Source organism: Elephantulus edwardii, unplaced genomic scaffold (assembly GCF_000299155.1).
Source record: "Elephantulus edwardii isolate Elephantulus edwardi_28Jun2011 unplaced genomic scaffold, EleEdw1.0 scaffold00118, whole genome shotgun sequence".
Lineage (NCBI taxonomy): Eukaryota > Metazoa > Chordata > Mammalia > Macroscelidea > Macroscelididae > Elephantulus > Elephantulus edwardii.
In genome coordinates, this window is record NW_006399868.1 from 9,332,450 (window position 1) to 9,350,535 (window position 18,086).

Here is an 18,086-nt window from a genome sequence, read left to right on the forward strand (position 1 = left end):
TACCTAGTAACAACAATAAAATGTAATTCACAGCAAAATATGAATATGCACTCAGTAAGTATGAGCTCAAAGTGTGGGCCTGTGGCACCATTTAATACCTTAATTGGGAACTGATAAATACATGGTTCGAAGCCACCTTTGGGCTCAAGTAGAGAAAAGGGCTGGTGATCTCTCATAAGATTGTTATTCTTCTTTGTGTATCACTATGTGCTACTTAAAATAATTCTTCATTATAATTTTAATTTTATTTTTTATTATTTTTTGTGCATGTTCTGTCAAATCAGATCTGACTGGTACAGGAGGAGATTGTCCCGCCTTCACCAACAGAGCATCTGGTGGATTTGAACCGTGCACCTCTGGGATTGTGGTGCAGCTTCTTGCCAATAGGCTACCAGAGCTCCCTTATAATTTTTAATGTATAAAGCATGCAGCATATACTTATCACAGTATTAATGTGTGTAAATTTATTACTTTGTTATTACAAAAACTATATGAACGTGTGGTGAATGACATGCATGTGTATATATAATTGCGTATGTGAGTGAGAATAATAGTAAAAATGGAATAATAAGGATTAGTCAATAAATATCACTCATTCATATCACTGTTGTATCAAATTGGCCCATTGTTGCGGGTTTTCTGAGGCTGTAAATCTGATGGGAGGAAAGATCCCATCTTTCTCCTGCAGAGCAGCTGGTGGTTTCAAGTCACCAGTTGCCCTTGAGATGAACCAGACAAAGTCCCTCACAGATCACAACACTAAAGCTCAGAATAGTAAATATATTTATGTAATTTTGAACACATTGCATACACAGGTTTGTGTAAAGCATATGTTCTTTTCCTTTTTATTCTAATATTTAAAAAAATTCATGTAAACTGACAAACATTTTCCTCTGATGGTTTTTAAAAACTGTCTTCATAGGGGTAAAAGAAGTCTCAGACATCCTTCTGGTAAAACTCAGGAAGAGAGCTTACTCTCTGCCAGATGGAAATGATTTCATATCTGCAGGATTCAATTTGGTACCTTGCAATAAAACAACCTGGAAAAGCAACAGCTTTTTAAAAAGTGCAAAAGGATTTCCTTGACAGTTTATGAATTACAGTGCAGGTGCATGAAGAAAAATATATATACTTTCTAAAAAAAGAAAAAGAAATTCAACCCTAACTTGAACTAAAGTGGAGAAATGGCCATCTCAGAAAAAAAAGAAAACGCAAGAAAAAAAAATGGCCCGGTAAGACACAGAAAAGTTCCTGAGAATGATTGAGACATTTCTGACAACTTGCTGATAATACTGTTGATGATACTAAGGAAAAAAAGAAGAAACACCAAATAGATTAAAAGTTTTAGGAGAGAAGATTCCCCCCCCCCATAGACTATGATATTTGAAAAGTAAATCTAAGTTCTACCATTTTATCCTGGTCACTAATTTTCATAATTTCTTCTTCAACTTGTCAGGTGTTGAAAGTCAGCTGCTGTTGCATTCTACAAGGAAGTCTAAATATAAAATTGCTACGCTATCATATTGCTAATGGGTGCCACTGAATAATTCAACACCAATAATAATAAGGAATCAAAATCTGTCCTACAGTTCTGCATTATGATTCAGGATAGTAACTGAGGTCTAATGACCAAGATAAGTGCCTTTTATTTGTCCCTGAAGAATTTTTTTTTAATCATCTGCTCTTGCTTCATTCATCACCCCAAAGAAAGAGAAGGCAGTAGCCAAGTAGCAGTGGAATCAAAGTTGGAGACTTGAGATTTGTCGATGAGTTGATGCTAGTGTCATTCTATCTCAGATGTGGGTCACAGACAGAAGAGTAAGAGAGGCTGATATCAATTTGTTACTCTAGAAATAGAAGCTGGGGAATAAAAAATGTCGCTTGGACAAATGCTGGCAGAGCTCTTAGACATCACTCCAACTTCTTCTCCCTCTCTTTTATTCTTATAACTAAGATTAGGAGTGAAAACGAAAAAGTTGGCAAAGCAGAATGGATGCCTTTGAACTATGGGGAGGGAGGAATGTTGACTGTATTAAGTGCTGCCAGAAAAATGAGCAGACCTCCCTTGGAAGAAGGACAGCCAGATTTGTCCAGAGAAGCAAGGATGGCAAGACCCTGCCTCTTGGATTTTTAAGCCGCTATCAGGAGGAAGAGGAATGTGGCATCAGAATTAAAAAGAGACTCGTTAATAGCCTGTGTTATACAGATGGCACAATCTTGCTGAAAGTGTTGAGGACTTGAAGAACTCATTGCAGGAGATAAAAAATGCAACCTTTGGTATGGAATTCATCTCAATGTCAAGAAAACGAAGATTCTTACCACAGGACCAATAGACAACAACATGATGGATAGAAAAGAGATTGAAACGGTGCACAACTTCATCTTTCTTGCATCTGCAATTAACATCCTTGGTACCAACAGTCAGGAAATAAGGAGACACATTGAAAATCTTCAGTTAGGGACCACTCCAAATTATTGATGAATAAGGTGCGATCTAAAGTGTGTCGATTCAGGCTGTAGTCTTTCTGATAACTTACTAAGAACCTGAGAGCTGGACAATAATAAGGATGACAGATGAATTGATGCCTTTGAGCTGCTGTGTTGGAGAGCGCTGAACATCCCAACATCCCATGGACGGCCAAAAGAACAAATATATCTTGGAAAGGGTGCGGCCAGAGTGCTCTTTGGAGGCAAGAATGATGAGGCTTCACCTCATAAACTTTGGGCATGGTACTAGGAGGGGCTATTCCTTGGTTAGGGACATGATGCTTGGAAGGGAGGAGGGTCTGCAAAGGAGAGGAAGACTCTCAACCAGGTGAATTGACACTGACTGCTGCAATGGGCCTTTATGCATCAGAAAGTGTGACGGTGGCACAGGACAGTGTTCATAGGGCCGTTATGAGTCGGACTCGACTTGACAGCACCGAACAACAATAACAATCAGAAGGAACTAGTCACTGGAAAAGGAATTTCTCATTATGGGCTGAGTAAAATGTTAGTGGAAAAATTAGAAGACTCTCAATGAACATCTTGTAATTTTTCAAGAAGCAAAGATGGTGAAACTTCATCTCACCTACTTTGGGCATGTTATGATGAGGGCTCATCATTAGAAAGAGAAGTCATATTGACATAAGGTTGGTGAATGAATACGCAACTCTCAGCCAGACGGCTACACACAGTGACTATGACGGCGATAGAGATGCACTAAGCATGTTGACGATTCTGAGGACGACACAGGATAGGACAAGATTCCAATCTCTTGTTCATAAGGCCAGTACGTCATAGTTGACTCCACAGCACTTGACAACAACAAGAACAATGAGAGAGATTGACATAGTGGCTACTGCAGTGGCTTTCAACATAGGGCAGCACTGAGCAATGTTTCACTCTCTGGGTCACACGTCATGCTGCATTGAGACCGACTCGATGAAGCCCGACAACCGTTGCAGTAACATCACGATTTTTGGAAGGAAATCACAAGGTATTTCTTCACTCAGTTTTAGTCAACATAAGGCAACATGCAAATCTCCACTGATAGACTGACTGGAAGACAAGTCTCGTGCTTGTCCAGTGAGATGGATTTATTTGCTCTTTCTGCAGTCCATAGGATATTCTGTATTCTTTGCCAACACTACAATTCAAAAGTATCATTTTTTCTTCTGTCTTGCTTAGTCATTGTCCGACTATAACATGCAGATGAAGACAGTGGAAATGACATGACTTGGGCCAGGCACACTTTAGTCTTTATGTTGGCATCATTACTTTTTAACACTTTGAAGAGCTTCTTGATAGCAGATTTTCCAGATCTAACATGTCCTTTTATTTCATTACTGCTACTAACATGGGTGTTGATTGTGGGTTGTATCCACATAAAATTAAGCAGTCAGGTTTCCAAATAGCCTGTTAAAATGGCCAACATCAGAAACACTGACAATTCTAAATACCGTTGAAGAGATGGAGACATAGAAATGCACTGCTTGCTGGTGCAATGCAACAGAGGAGGACAGCTACTTTGGAAAACAGTCGGGGACTTTCCTACCAAGTTAAGCATAGCACTATTAGAAAGCAGCAGTTTTTTCCACATATATTCACCCAAATTAACTGAAAATATATGCACATACACACAAACAAAACAAGTACCCAGACATTTAGAATAGTTTTATTTCTTATTTCCCCAAATGGAAAGCAAGGAAGATAATCTAATAAACAAGTTGTGGTACATCCATATGTTGTTGTTGTTGTTAGGTGCTGTCAAGTCTAGTATGACTCATAGCTATCCTGTGATCAAAAGATCCAATCTCAGTCCTCTCCTGTGCCATCTTCACACTTTCAGACACACAAGAGCCCATTGAAGCTGCCACTGTGTCAGTTCATCTGGTTGAGGGTCTTCCTCTCCTTCGCCAACCCTCCACTCTTCCCAACGTCATATCCCTCTCCAAGGAATAACACCTCCTAGTAATATGTCCAAAATATGTGAGACAAAGCCTCATTATTCTTGCCTGCAAAGAGCACTCCAGCTTCATGATATCCAAGACGTATCTGTTTGTTCTCTTGGCCGTCCATGGGATGTTCAGTGCTCTACTCCAACACCACAGCTCAAAGGTGTCAGTTCTTTTTCTGTCATCCTTATTCATTGTCCAGGTCTTGGATGCATAGCTAGTAATTAGAAAAACTATGGCCTGAATCCGACACACCTTAGTCCTCAAACTGACCTTACTACTCCTCAATAATTTGTAAAAGTCCCTAACTGCAGATTTTCCCAATGCAATGTGTCTCCTTATTTCCTGACTGCTCATACCGAGAGTGTTAATTGTGGATCCAAGCAATATGAAGCTGTTGACAGTTTCAGTTTCCTTTTTATCCATCATGACACTGCAGTGGTAAGAATCTATGTTTTCTTTATACTGAGACACAATTCATACTGATGGCTGCATTCCTTGATCTTCTGTAAGAAGTGCTTCAAGTCCTTCTCAGTTTTAGCAAGTGAGGTTGTGTCATCTTCATAATGCAGGTTATTGATGAATCTCCCTTCAATCCTGATGCCACATTCCTCTTTGTAATGTACAGCTTCTTGGATAATTTGCTCAGCATACAGATTGAACATGTACGGAGATAGAATGCAACCCCGACACACTCCCTTCCCAATTCCAGACCATGCAGTGCTCCCCTGCTCCATTCACGCAACAGCCTCCTGATCCAGGTATAGGTTCCTCATGAAGAAGAAGTACATTCATACACTGTAACATTATTTATAAATAAAAACAGAGGTGATCAGATTTTACAAAAAGGCATGGGGAAATCTTAGATTTGCGTAACTAGATGATAGAATCTTTCTGAAAAGCCACATCCTGAGTGGTTCCAGTTTTATAATGTTGCAGAAACAGCAAGGCAGTGAGAAAATACATGGCTCTCTCAGCGGGAGGTTTGGAGAGATGGGCAAAAGAGTGAGGAAGTGGAAGCCATGGCAATTTTAGGAAGACAAAACTATCCTATATGATAATGTAAAAATGAATACACAATATTATTCATTTTACAAAATGAATACACGAGAATGGGGCATTAGGATTCAAGGAAGACTTATCAACACCTCTGATATGTTGCCTTATTTGTTTGACATTACTGCACTTCACAGGTAAGAGAAATTTTCTCCCATCTCACAAAGAAATTTGAAGCAAAGACAAAATAAAAATTTCAAGAAGTTATGGACCCTAACGTATAATTATTTAAGCTAATTTTTGCTTCCTGTGTTTAAAAATATCCAGTTTTCTTGGAATACAGACCATGTAATTATGTCCTTTTTTCTGTGGATCAAACACTTTATATTGTATGTAATGATTCCAGCGAACCCTTGTACACCATCATTATCAGTCAAACAAACTATAAATAATACATACTGATAATAGAGGCAATCTGGCTGGATTGCCAAACATCTTTGAGTAGAAAATAGAGGTTTGAATTTTGAAATGAGTCGATGTGAAATATCAGATATATAATTTTAAAAATGAAATGTCTGGAAAGAAAGTAACTGGGGTTTAAATTAAAAAGCATATCTAAGTTACTTTTCCATGACTATAACAATGTGGTAAGTGAGAAGCCTTCTCTTTTAGCATAAATAAATGGTTCTCCCGTGCATGCACAAATACTAAGGTAAGTGTGTCAGTTTATAAAATTATTTCTATATATGACAAAGAATTAACATTATCTCAACTTCTGAATTTCTCTTATAACACATCATGAAGTATTCTTTATTTGTAAACTTGGACAGGCAATAAATTATGCAGGAAATAAGGACAAAGATGGATAGGAGAGATTTCTGTAAAATTATCACCCTTATACCCAATAGGAAAAAGGAATATTGGTTAAGAGCCCTGGTGACATCGTGTATAAATAATTTGACTGTTAACCAGAGAGTTGGCTGTTCTAAGCTACTCTTTACTCCCTGGGAAAAAGATGAGGCAATTTTTTGGGAGTACTAAGCTTGGCCATGGACTGAGAATCCACTTCTGTGCGTGCAGGTTGGTGGCCTGGGTGCGCATGGCTAGAGCTTGCTGGACGTTAGGAATGAGCAGAGAGATAAGCATAGCCCACATCCTTATAATTTCTAACCTCAGAGAAAGAACAAAACTTGGTACCCTAAACAGATCTTTAAAACGTTATACAGGGTTGAAGAGAAGAGAGTTTCCAGTATCTCTGCAGGAGGAAGACTTCCTGACCAACTTCTGCATGATTGCAGCCTAGAAAACCCTAGGAGGCAGGACCCTTCCCGCGAGGCCCTCACACTCGGAATTGACTTGGTGTTTTCTAAGAACAACAATAATTTGCTAACCGGTGGGAAATCCTATTATAGAACTTTTGACACTTCTGGAGATTCTCTTACCCTTTTCGTTGTTGTTAACCCACTGCCTTTAAGTTGATTCTAGCTCATAACTACGCTACGGGACAGAGTAATCTTGCTTGATAGGGTTTCTGAAGCTATGAGTCTTGAGGGAAGCCGACTGCTTCCTGCATCCTTTCTCCTGGAAAGCAGTGATGGGTTTGAACTTTTGATTAACAACGGATTGTTCAACCTCTATTCCACCAGTCTTTGTGCTGTGGACACCATGGCGTTGACTCTGACCCCGAGTTACCCTGAGCACAACAAAGGGAAACTGTACTCCTCTGTGTCATCCTCCCACCCTGCTGGGCTGGAGCCCATGGCTGCCATCACTGAGAAGCTTCCTCTTTTGTCTGGCTGTTTTTGTTCCCTTCAACGTCTTATTAAGTCTTAATGATCTGTTAGAAGGTGGTGCACACAGAACTTTGATACTTACTGGCAAACCAAAAGATTCTCATTGCATTGCCTGGTCTTGAACCAGGTCCTTGATGCCTCCACTGGGGTTGTGCCTAATTGTGCATTGGAGATACAGACAGGTACACAGGTACAGGCTAGCCTGTGCTGCCTTGCATTTTGTTGCTGTTTACCTTCAAGCTGACCCTCTGACAGGTTTTCAGAGACTGTTAATCACACAGGACTACTCTTACTGGTCTCTGCTAGCCTGCTCTGCATCACATTAGTTTTTAAATCTTGAAATGCCTTTTCAGAATAGTTGCATGGGAATTAAAGGTTTTGTGATGTTGGAAGTGTACAGAAGGTTTTCTTTTTGATTTAGCTACCTGTTGCTGGATGTGTTTATTCTGTACTGGACAAGAATTTGTACTTTTCTAATAAATGTTCTCGGAAGTTAGACCTCTACTGTTTGGGAGCTCTGGAGGCTTGGTGATAAGAAGCTCTACTGTCAGCCCAAAGCTAGGCAATTCAAGAGCACCAGTTCTCCAAGAAGAAAGATGGACAGTTGCCCTCCGTACAATTTACAGCTTCCAAAAACGACTGGACAGTCTGCTGTGATTCTGTTCCAGCTTGCCGGCACACAAGGAGACAACATTTCCAGTATTAGAGAAGCTGTACTTCTGGGGAGGTACCAACATCTTCATTTTCCTTCACAAGTGTTTCACTGTTTGTCTCATCGTAAGTCTGTGGTTTTTCTCAAATTTGACAAGAAGGTTTATTATTAAAAGTCACCTTCCATTCAAGAAAGGGACGTGATTTATGGGAAGTTTGCTTGTGTTATAACTTTGCTTTGTCTTCTGAAGTCATTACAAACTTCTTCACCAGAACCAAGCCGAGTACCCTCACATGGTATCTGACGTGGTGATCTGTGATCCTCTGAACATCAGGGTAGGGAAGTGTTCTACAGCTGATTTTCTGGAGTAGACCATGACATCTGTTTTCCAACACACCCCTAGATGGATTTGAACTGCTAACATTTCACTGTACACTCCAGAAGCTTTATGAAGATCTTCCATTAATTAAATGCACAGTTCTATGTGAAGCTACTAACACACAGTGCGATTTATCCTATATATTTCGTCCTTATTCACAAGTTTATCTTTAGACAGTCTGCTTTCCTATTTTATTATAATTCATTAAGCCTTTAAAAATGTAATTGTTTCTGTGTCCTAAACATTGTATCTGACACACATTTATTTACTTTGAGCCTTTACCTTCCTGCCGCTGTTATAATCATCTTTTTAAATCTTATGTTCCTTTTCAATGATGGCTACTAATGAAAGAAGTATTTCTAAATTCATAGATGCATTAGGCTCCCAGAAATGAGTTTTTCTACATTAAAAAAAAAAATCCTCTATCAGATATTTTCTGGTATTGTGACCTTTCTGGAAGTTGGTAGTGATTTTAAACGGTATTAAATACTATTATCAATAATGAAATTAAAAAATCCCAGCTTTTATTGAGCTAATATTTCTAGATAGGACAATGAGATGAAAATTTAACTAGAATATTTAATTATTCTAATCATGTCAATTGGCAAATAAAACTATTATCTCCATTTCATATATGTCAGTAGGAAGTACATTAGAAACCTTTATTGCATTAACATTGAATAAGGGAGAACTTAGCTAAAAAAAAAGAAATCTATCTATGTGACAATAATAGGCCTTCAGTAACTGGTGAAGAGAATGAATGGATGTGTGGATCTGAGTTGAAAGCGGAGGATACCAGAAAAAATGGTTACCAGAAAAAATGGTTACTTGCGTTTTATTAATTATACAAAAGCATATAAATTGTGGCACAAAATACAGTATGGGTAAAATTTCAAAGTATCACAATATCACAGGCAGTTTTCCAAAGAAAGTAAAGGAATACTAACTGGTTTTGCATCAGGTAAGGTTTGCCACAGGGTATTTCTAATTCGTTCACTGAACCTATATGCTGAGCAGATGACTTGAGAAAGTAGACTCCATGAGAGCAGACATCCAGTTTGGAGGAAGATTCTTCAATACCTCTGGTATGCTGCTGACAGTCTTGCATGCAGAAAAGGAAAAGGAGTTGAATCACTCACTGGTGAAATGCAGACTATAGACTTCGTATGGATTACATCTAGCAAAAAGGAAAAACAATCTTCACAGTCGGAGTAATAGATTAAACCATGATAAATGAATGAAAGTTTGATTGTCAAGATTTTCGTTTCACTTGGGTCAACAATGAAGGCTCATGGAAGGTGCAGTGAAGTAATCAACTTTTATCCTCTGCTGCCAAAGTGGGAATAACCAAAAATAGCGTTTTGAGGCCCCAGGGAGCACCCAGTGATAAATTCTATGGACCTTTGCTTGTTTAATATATTGCTTTTTGCTCCCATACCCAAAAGATCAACAGTTCAAATCTCAACTAATCTCTGAAAGAAAAATTAGCAGTTTCCTCCTCCCCAGGTCTTGAACTTGAGAAACTCTGTGGAGGGTTGTTTTGGGTCAGATTCAAGCCAAAGGCAGTGGGTTCTCTTTGTTGGTTTTATACTGGGGTGTGTGTGTGTGTGTGTGTGTGTGTGTGTGTGTGTGTGTGTGTTTTATTTGTTACTAAATTTTGTGTAGGCAAAGACAGAGAATGGGGGGGGATATTGAGAGGGAGGAGGTGAGAAATACAAATGTGGTATTCAGGTATTGTCTGGTTTTATTTAGGCGTGCTTAATCTATTTTATCGTAAGACACACTCATTAGAATAGAGCTAGAGAACACCACTTTTTTCTGAATAGAAAGAAAATTATTGTTCATGTTCATGTCAGAATGTGTCTCACTATTAATGATAGTCTCTGGTTGACTACACACACACATATAAGCATATATATTGTTTTATTGCATTTGATTGTTTCACAGAATCTCTTAAATGTGAATGCCTGAGCTCCACACTGGTAGCTATCTAGACTGTTAGTAGCTTTTTAAAATCATAGCTCTTCTTCATGACTAAAGAAAAAATTAAGGCCAGATGAATCTTACAATTTCACAAGCACAGTATGATATGTAACAGAAATGGTCTCAAATCCACAGTCTTTATTTAAATAGAATATAATACTATTGTTAAAAAATAAAACTTTGGTAGATCAGTGAAACTAAGTAAATACAATTTTATTGTAATAATGCAAATATCAATCATAAAACCTAATAATTTTGTGTGTTTTTTAAGAGACCAAAAGGGGGAAATATCCTTTTTTATAATTTCCTTTTTATATTATAGTGCATGTTTAAATTTGACATTATTAATAATCTATGACCATTTTAATATTGCATAATATTATCAAAAGTAGTAGGGTCTATACTATTATCTAAGTCATAGGGTACACTTAATGTTCAGATCAAAAAGGTTTAGTACCAACATCAAGAGAAAAGTTGAGATATTTAATAAGGAAATGGAGTTTCAATTCTGTAACTAAATAGGTATAGTCAAAAAAGAAATAAAAGAAACAAGAATGATGTCTTTCTCCAATAGTGGAGGTTTCAACGGTGTGAATTATGTACTACTCTCTAAAAATGGAATGTACTGGTGAAAGATTGAAATTCTGTGACATAAAGGCAGTCTCACAAAATTGACAAGAACAAAGTCTAGGAAGTAAAAGATTAGAAAGTTACAGTACTGAAGAAGGCCCAAGGATAATTCATTTAACTCAATTAAATTTCAAAAACTTTATATCCTCTGATATTACACGTAATTTTTGTGTATATTAAATTTTGTGTGTACTTGAAATATCCCTTTGTAACTTTCTAAACAAGGATATTTGTGTTTAGAAAGGTAGTCTGATAATTCTACTGTTTGATAAAGGAAATTCAATTAGCAAAGGCTATTATACTTACTAAAGTTTACATCGCCACAATAGAGCGCCATTTAAGATGCCCTAATGGCATAACACATGATGAGCTGGACTGAAAGGTCAACAATTCAAATCCATCAGTTGCTCCACAGGAGTAAGATAAGTATTTTCTCCTCTAAGGATTACAGCTCCTTGGAAACACATAAGTCAGGATCAAATTGTTTAAATGCATGCTTATATTTAACTAAAAGTGGTAAAAAAAAAAAGTGGAATAAACATGATTAAAATCATTGTTGGAAAATTCCTCACAGCCAAGACACCAAAGTTTCTTTCTTTTCACTTTTTTTTTTAAACCAAATTCCCATCAACCTCTTTTGGCAGTAAAAGCATTGAATTTTACCGAGTGATTAACTCTTATTTCACCTTCCATAAACTTCACTTTCTGCTTCCTTGAGAACAATAGCATTCAGTTTAACTGATTGCTCTTGATTCGTAACTGGATCGTACATGATTCTCCATGGATTTCTGAGAAGGTGGACGTTATGTGGGAGGAGAGTGTCCATTTTTTTCCATGCAGCCACCAGTGGATTTGAACCACCAAAAGGGGACACTCTTTGGGCTAGCAACAAACTCCCAAGGGACTGTACCCCAAAGTCCCTACCGTAGCATTCATTAGTAGTCAATAATTTTATTTCTCAACTTTTTTGATTTTTAGAACTAAGTAAACTATCCATAAATGTATTTTATAGTCTACTTATCACACTGGAAGAAATAAATGTCCACATTTAATAATTATCCATAATAAAATGTTTATGTAATGTTCAAGACACACAGGAAGGGAATTTTTCTGTGTTACATATTCTACTGACACTGTTTGTGGGCTAATATTATCAAATCTCAGGGCTTAATGGGTTTCATTTTTGGTAGAAAGGTTCTAAAACAGCTTTGCAAGACAAATCAATGGGTCCTGATTTATGGAGTCGCCTAGGGTAATTGTTAAGAGCTTCCTACTCTTGTGGTCAGGGAAACAGCACAAGAGGGGCAAACTTCTCCAATCACTTGCCATCTGGAACACAGGAGTCACTGTGTTGCCTTTGGACACCAGAATAGTCCAGTGAATGCTTCATTTCAACTATACTTCTGTATCAAATACTCTTTAGAGCCTCCTGACCACTAAAGATAACCTGTTATAAAGTTGAAGGTAATATGGTCAATAAAAATGGTCTGGATTTTAGCGTTTCTCTGAACTTATGTTACAAAAGACTACCATCTTGGCCTGTTCTCCACTTTTTTTATAATGTCTCATCTACCGACTAGACTCAGTGAAATTTTATAGTGGCACAAGAAGTATATTGACTTTGTCATTTAATTACTATTTTTATGAACAATAATGCTCTTGTCTGAGTTTTCTTCAGCATATTGCTTCTTGATTATTTTTTGTTGCCTTGGGAAGCTAGCACTCTTGAATTTTTATTCTCTTAAGCTGGTTTGGAGTAAAGTGAATAATGCATCAATATACGCATCTATGACAATAAAACAATAAACCACATACATCAATGTAAAAATAACTAGTCAATTGGGCATTTTTTTAAGAATTCAAGAAATTGGAACATGTCTTTTTAGATGCATTGAAGAAAATAAAATATCTCTCCCTTTGATATTTCTGGGAAGGAATGAATCAGTTAATGAAATAATATTTAGATAATCAAACCTTAATTGCTTTACGTAATTATAGTAAGCACTGTATAAACTCCACCTGTCAATTTTGTTTAAGGAAAACCTAAAGAAATGTTGTAGGCGAAAATTCTTTATACCTCCAGAAGCTCTAGAAATGTTCTACCTGTAGAAATAGAAAAATTAATGTGATGTATCATCTATAACTGGGTGGCCTCCTCACAGACACAGCATTGGGAACCAACAGAGTCACACATGGTGGCATCTGAGAGCTCACTCTAATCTCCTTAAACATTCTTTTTAGTGGTACATCACTCTTCTGTCAATATACTGTACTGAGATAACCTGGGGTTGCTGCGATGCTGAGCCTTGTGCCGTCAGGGTGTCAAATGCCATAACGGCTGACCATGGTGGATAGTGTTTGCTGGAGCTCCCAGTTGAAGACAGGTTTAGAAGCAGAGTGGCATCCCCTTTCTAACAACATGCCTCTGGAAACGCTATGAACTTTGATAAATGTTGACAGTTATAGAAAGGCTTCAGGCCTTTTGTTCATAGGGTAGCTATGAGCTGTGCTTGACTCAAAGGCAATCAGTAAGAACAAAAACAACAACATCATCTATAAAAGCATCATAGAATAAAAAGTCTAAAAGTACATCAACTGAATAGAATAAGTATTCCAATAATAATAGAAATTACAACATAAAAATATATAAAACATGTCATACGGGCAATATATATATATTTATGATAAAAGTGGTTATTTGAAGCTATTGTCTGTGACCAAGTTGACACCCACTACTTGTGCACCGATGACATTAGAAGGATCGAAGCCTTTGAGTAACAGTTAGGGAGAAGAGTGCTAGATATCTCACCAAGGGCCAAAAAGACAAATACATCCTGAAAGAGTCCAGCCAGGGTGCTCCCGGAAGCAAGGATAGTGAAACTTTGTCTTACAAACATTGGGCATGTTGTTAGAGGAGGCCAGTCCCTGGAAAAGGACTTGATAAAAACAAGATAACAAATAATGGCCATTATTAGCAATAATAGTCATAACAACAATATCTATTACATTACTAGTATATGTGGTAAGATGCTGTGCTGTAATCCCAAAGACCTCTGAAAACTTGTCAAAGGGTCAGCTATGGGTCAGTTATGACATGACAGAACACAACAACAGCAGTGCATGTGAGAAATCATGGTGGTTCAGTGGTTTAGTGCTCAGCTGTGAACTGAGAGTAAGTGGTTCCAGACCAGCAGCTGCTGTGCTCGATAGAGTTTTCCTAAAAATCATAGCATTTAAAGTCCTTTTGGGAAGTTCTAGCCCATCGACTGCCAAAAGAGCAAACGGGTATCTTAGAAAGAGAACAGGCACGACGCTCATTGTAAATAAAGAAGCCGAGGCTTCGTCTTCTGGGCTGTGAACATGGAGCTAGGGAAGGCTATTCCTTGGGAAGATGGAGGGTCAGAGAGGGAGAGGAACACCCCTAAATGAGAGGACTGACACGGTGACTTCAGCCTTGGGATCCCCCATGGCAGAGCCGGTGAGGACGGTGCAGCATAGGGAAGGGCTCAGGCTGGCTCTTCATAAGGTTGTGATGATTCGTGCTAGACTCCAGAGCCCCTATCAACAACAACAACAACTCTGTCCTATAAGGTTAATGAGAGTTCAGAATCAACTTGAACAGAAATCTAAATCTCTGACTTTTGCTTTCTTTAAAAAAAATAAAGCTCATTACAACTCAAGGTGAAGTAAGCCTAAGTAAGGCTGACCCCGTAAAAGCAAACATTGGTTTGAACCCGCAGGAGAATTAGCTTCCATAAAACCGTGGAAATCCAATCGAACAGTTCCACTTCATAGGGTCACTATGAGCTGAACCAACTCCACAGCTCTTTCCTGGCAATCAGCTGTGACAAGACAGCACGTCGCTTGATGCATACATGATTGTTGGGCTATAGATATCAAGAAGGGAAATCTTTTCCAACTTACATGGGTCCTATATATCAACAGGCAACGACTGACACCTTAGCATCAGCATTCAGGAAATAAAAAATGGATTGCCCTGGGTAGACCCGCTGCAAGAACTCTCCATGGTGTTAAGGAGCAATGATACCAATTTTAAAGACCAAAGTGCACTTGAGTTCCAACTCATGGCTACCTTGGAAACAGTAGAAGGAAGCCCTGCACCACCCTCACAGCTTCTGCTGTGCCCAAGTCTAGCTTGCAGACACCATGCCAGCCCCTTTCTTTGAACGGCTTGCTCTGCTTTGCTCACTCTGCTTTTCCAAGCACCATGTTCTCCTCCAAGGACTGGTCCTTCCTGACAACATGCCCAAAGTGTGGAAGACCATTTTCGCATCTTTGCCTCTAAGGGATTCTCTGCCTGTACTTCCTTCAAAAGACAAATTTGTTTGTTCTTGCAGTGCATGGGATATTGACGTTCAGTATTCTCAGCCAATACTACAATTCAAGGACAGCAATTCTTTGGTATTCCTTATTCACTGTCCAACTGTCAACACGAAGTAATTGAAAATACCACTCCACTAGAACACTTTAAATGTTCTTTCATTGTCTAATTAAGTACTATTATGTGTATTGAATGTTCAGGTATTATCACAGTTTACTCTTGTTCAGGATATTATAAGAAATTGTCATGCAGCAAAGATCAAGGACTTTATGTTTGTTCCTTTTAAACTTTATCTTATTTAATTTAGCATTATCTTCACTTTGTATTAAGGGTTTGGAACACTGTGCTTATGCTGTTATCTGACATTTACATGACTTATTTGGCTATTAGGATACCTGGAAATTTGAGATACATAATTATATTTGTTAGGTGAGGAAATATTATTTAATGGGAAGTAATTTATTTGCATAATGGGTTTTAAAATGTCTTCTTTTTTTCCTACATGTGAAGATTTGAATTTGAGACGTATCTTGTAAATGAGAATGAATTGTCCTAGCATTCCCAATAGCTTCTCCACTGCGCTTTTTCTCGAGGGCACACACTTTAATATCTTCTATCTTGTTATTAGTGTCATCCTACTGAGGTATTAGAAAAATGAATTTGATTGAATATAAATTGCCACACACATAATATCTACTTACACATATTAAGGATTAGGGGTGTCACATTCATTGGACTTCTTATTCCTCTTACACAGCTTCTCACCACTCGGCTACCAGAGCTCCGTAGGTGGTATGTGACGGACAAGAGGACTTAGCGGAGTTCTGCGGCTTTAGTGGTGAGGAGCTGTGTGGCCAGCCTGAACCCACTGCTTCAATCCACCAGCTGCTCCCCAGGAGAAAGAGGGCAAACCTGCTGGAGGGGCAGCTTCGGGTCAATTCTGATTCCAAAGTACACAACAAGAACAAAGGCAATTCTCATCCCTCCTTTTGGGAGTAAAATGCATCTTTGGAAGGCTACGACCTTTCATTGTCTAAGTCAGACATCTAATTGTTAATCTTTAAATTCAGTCCATAAACAGGACTTTTTTTTTAAATTTTTACTTTATATAACAAGAGACCAGCACTTCAGAGAAGTGAATAATAAACAGTATTACTATGCTTGTAGATAGAGCCTATCATGTTGACCTAAGTTATCACAAGTGATTATTTTCAAAACCAGCAATTGTGAGTTCATTGTTCTCACTGGTTTCCAAGCAGCTCTCATTTCTTTCCTTACAGCGTTGAAGGGTCTCATCCAGTGAGTAAATTGTAGGAAGCGTAATTGCCTCTCATTTAAGAATGCGCCCGGTGAGGCTTCCGATGGCCTGTGAGCACCTGGGACTCCGTCATGCCGTGGCGAGCTCTACGACCAGGCAACGGTGGGCGGCAGGCAGTTTCTTTTCCGCATTTTCCCAACCTTGTGTCTTAGCAAAGATTTCCTCTCTAGATGCCCGACCTTGAATTCGCTTTCTTCCTCCAGTATTTTCTGCCTCTGAGTGCTGCAAGCCCACCTGTGCTCCTTGATAGAATATCAGGCAATCTCCTCTCTTGCAATTTACAGCTTCCGAAAAGCCACTGGAGAGGCAGCGATGAATCAGGTCCGACTGGACAGCTCATAACACACGCACACACGCAACCCAAGATATTTATTCTCTTACCACTTGGAAGGCTGCTACTGTACTGTTCATCCACATTCCTCTGCTGTTCATAGGCTTTTCAGAGGCCTGTCATTTGAGAAGTGGAGACCAACCCAGCTTCCTCTTGTGTCTTAATCTGGGAATTCTAGTAAAAGCTGTCCACCATGGGTAATCCTTAGGGCATGAAAGGTGATCTTCTACTTGCGTCTTTTTTGTGTGAGTACCATCGAATCAGATCTGACTGGTACAGGAAAAGATTGCCCCTCCTTCTCCAGCGGAGCATTGGTGATTTTGCTTATAAAAGGTTATCTTCTCTTTCTCTTCAATGAGGCAGCTGAGCGGCAGACACAAAGATGCAGATCTTTGTGGAGACTCTGAATGGCAAGACCACCACTCTTGAGGTCGAGCCCAGTGACACCATCGAGAATGTCAAAGCCAAAATCTAAGACAAGAAGGGCATCCCTCCTGACCAGCAGCGTCTGATATTTGCCGGCAAACAGCTAGAGGATGATTGGACGCTCCCAGACCACAACATCCAGAAAGAGGGCACCCTGCATCTGGTGCTGCGTCTGCGTGGTGGCATCATCGAGCCTCCCTTGCACCAGCTCGCCCAGAAGTATAACTGCGACAAGATGATCTGCCGCAAGTGTTATGCTCGCCTGCATCCCCGTGCTGTCAATTGCCGCAAGAAGAAGTATGGGCACACCAACAACTTGCGCCCCAAGAAGAAGGTTAAATAAGAGCCCCCTCTTCTCTGTCTTCCTTGCCTCTTGCAGGTGGCCTTCCTCTGAGCCCCATGACCCTGTGCCCTCAATAAAGTCTCTTTCATTGAACTGAAGAAAAGAAAAAAATAAAAAGGTTATCTTCTAAACCAAGAAGCTGAGAAGGCTACAAGTCGAAATGCGTTTTCCGTCTCCAGGGAAGGTCCAGCTTCCCTCTCGGTTCAGGAGGGAGGTCCTCATTCCTTCATCACCTACAGGTCCAGGGCTCCGTCGAGATTTCCATGTGTCTGGCCTTGTCCTATGTCAAGGAGTTTCCTGGTGTGGGCACATCTCAGTCCAAAAAGACACGCCCACCCTGGCCCCTGTCTGGGGTTCCTGGCTCCCGAGAAGCCCTGCCCCCTCAGGGAACTGCCCTCCGCATTGATTTCCTGGAGTTGAAAGGAGAGACCACAGCCTAGGGGAAGTTCTTCAT

General features: G+C 39.2%; 1 pseudogene; it reads left to right on the top strand.

Annotated features, from left to right (window-relative positions):
* Positions 1 to 17,245: 17,245 nt before the first annotated feature.
* On the top strand, positions 17,246 to 17,632 carry LOC102848153 (annotated as a pseudogene).
* The last annotated feature ends 454 nt before the right edge of the window (positions 17,633 to 18,086 follow it).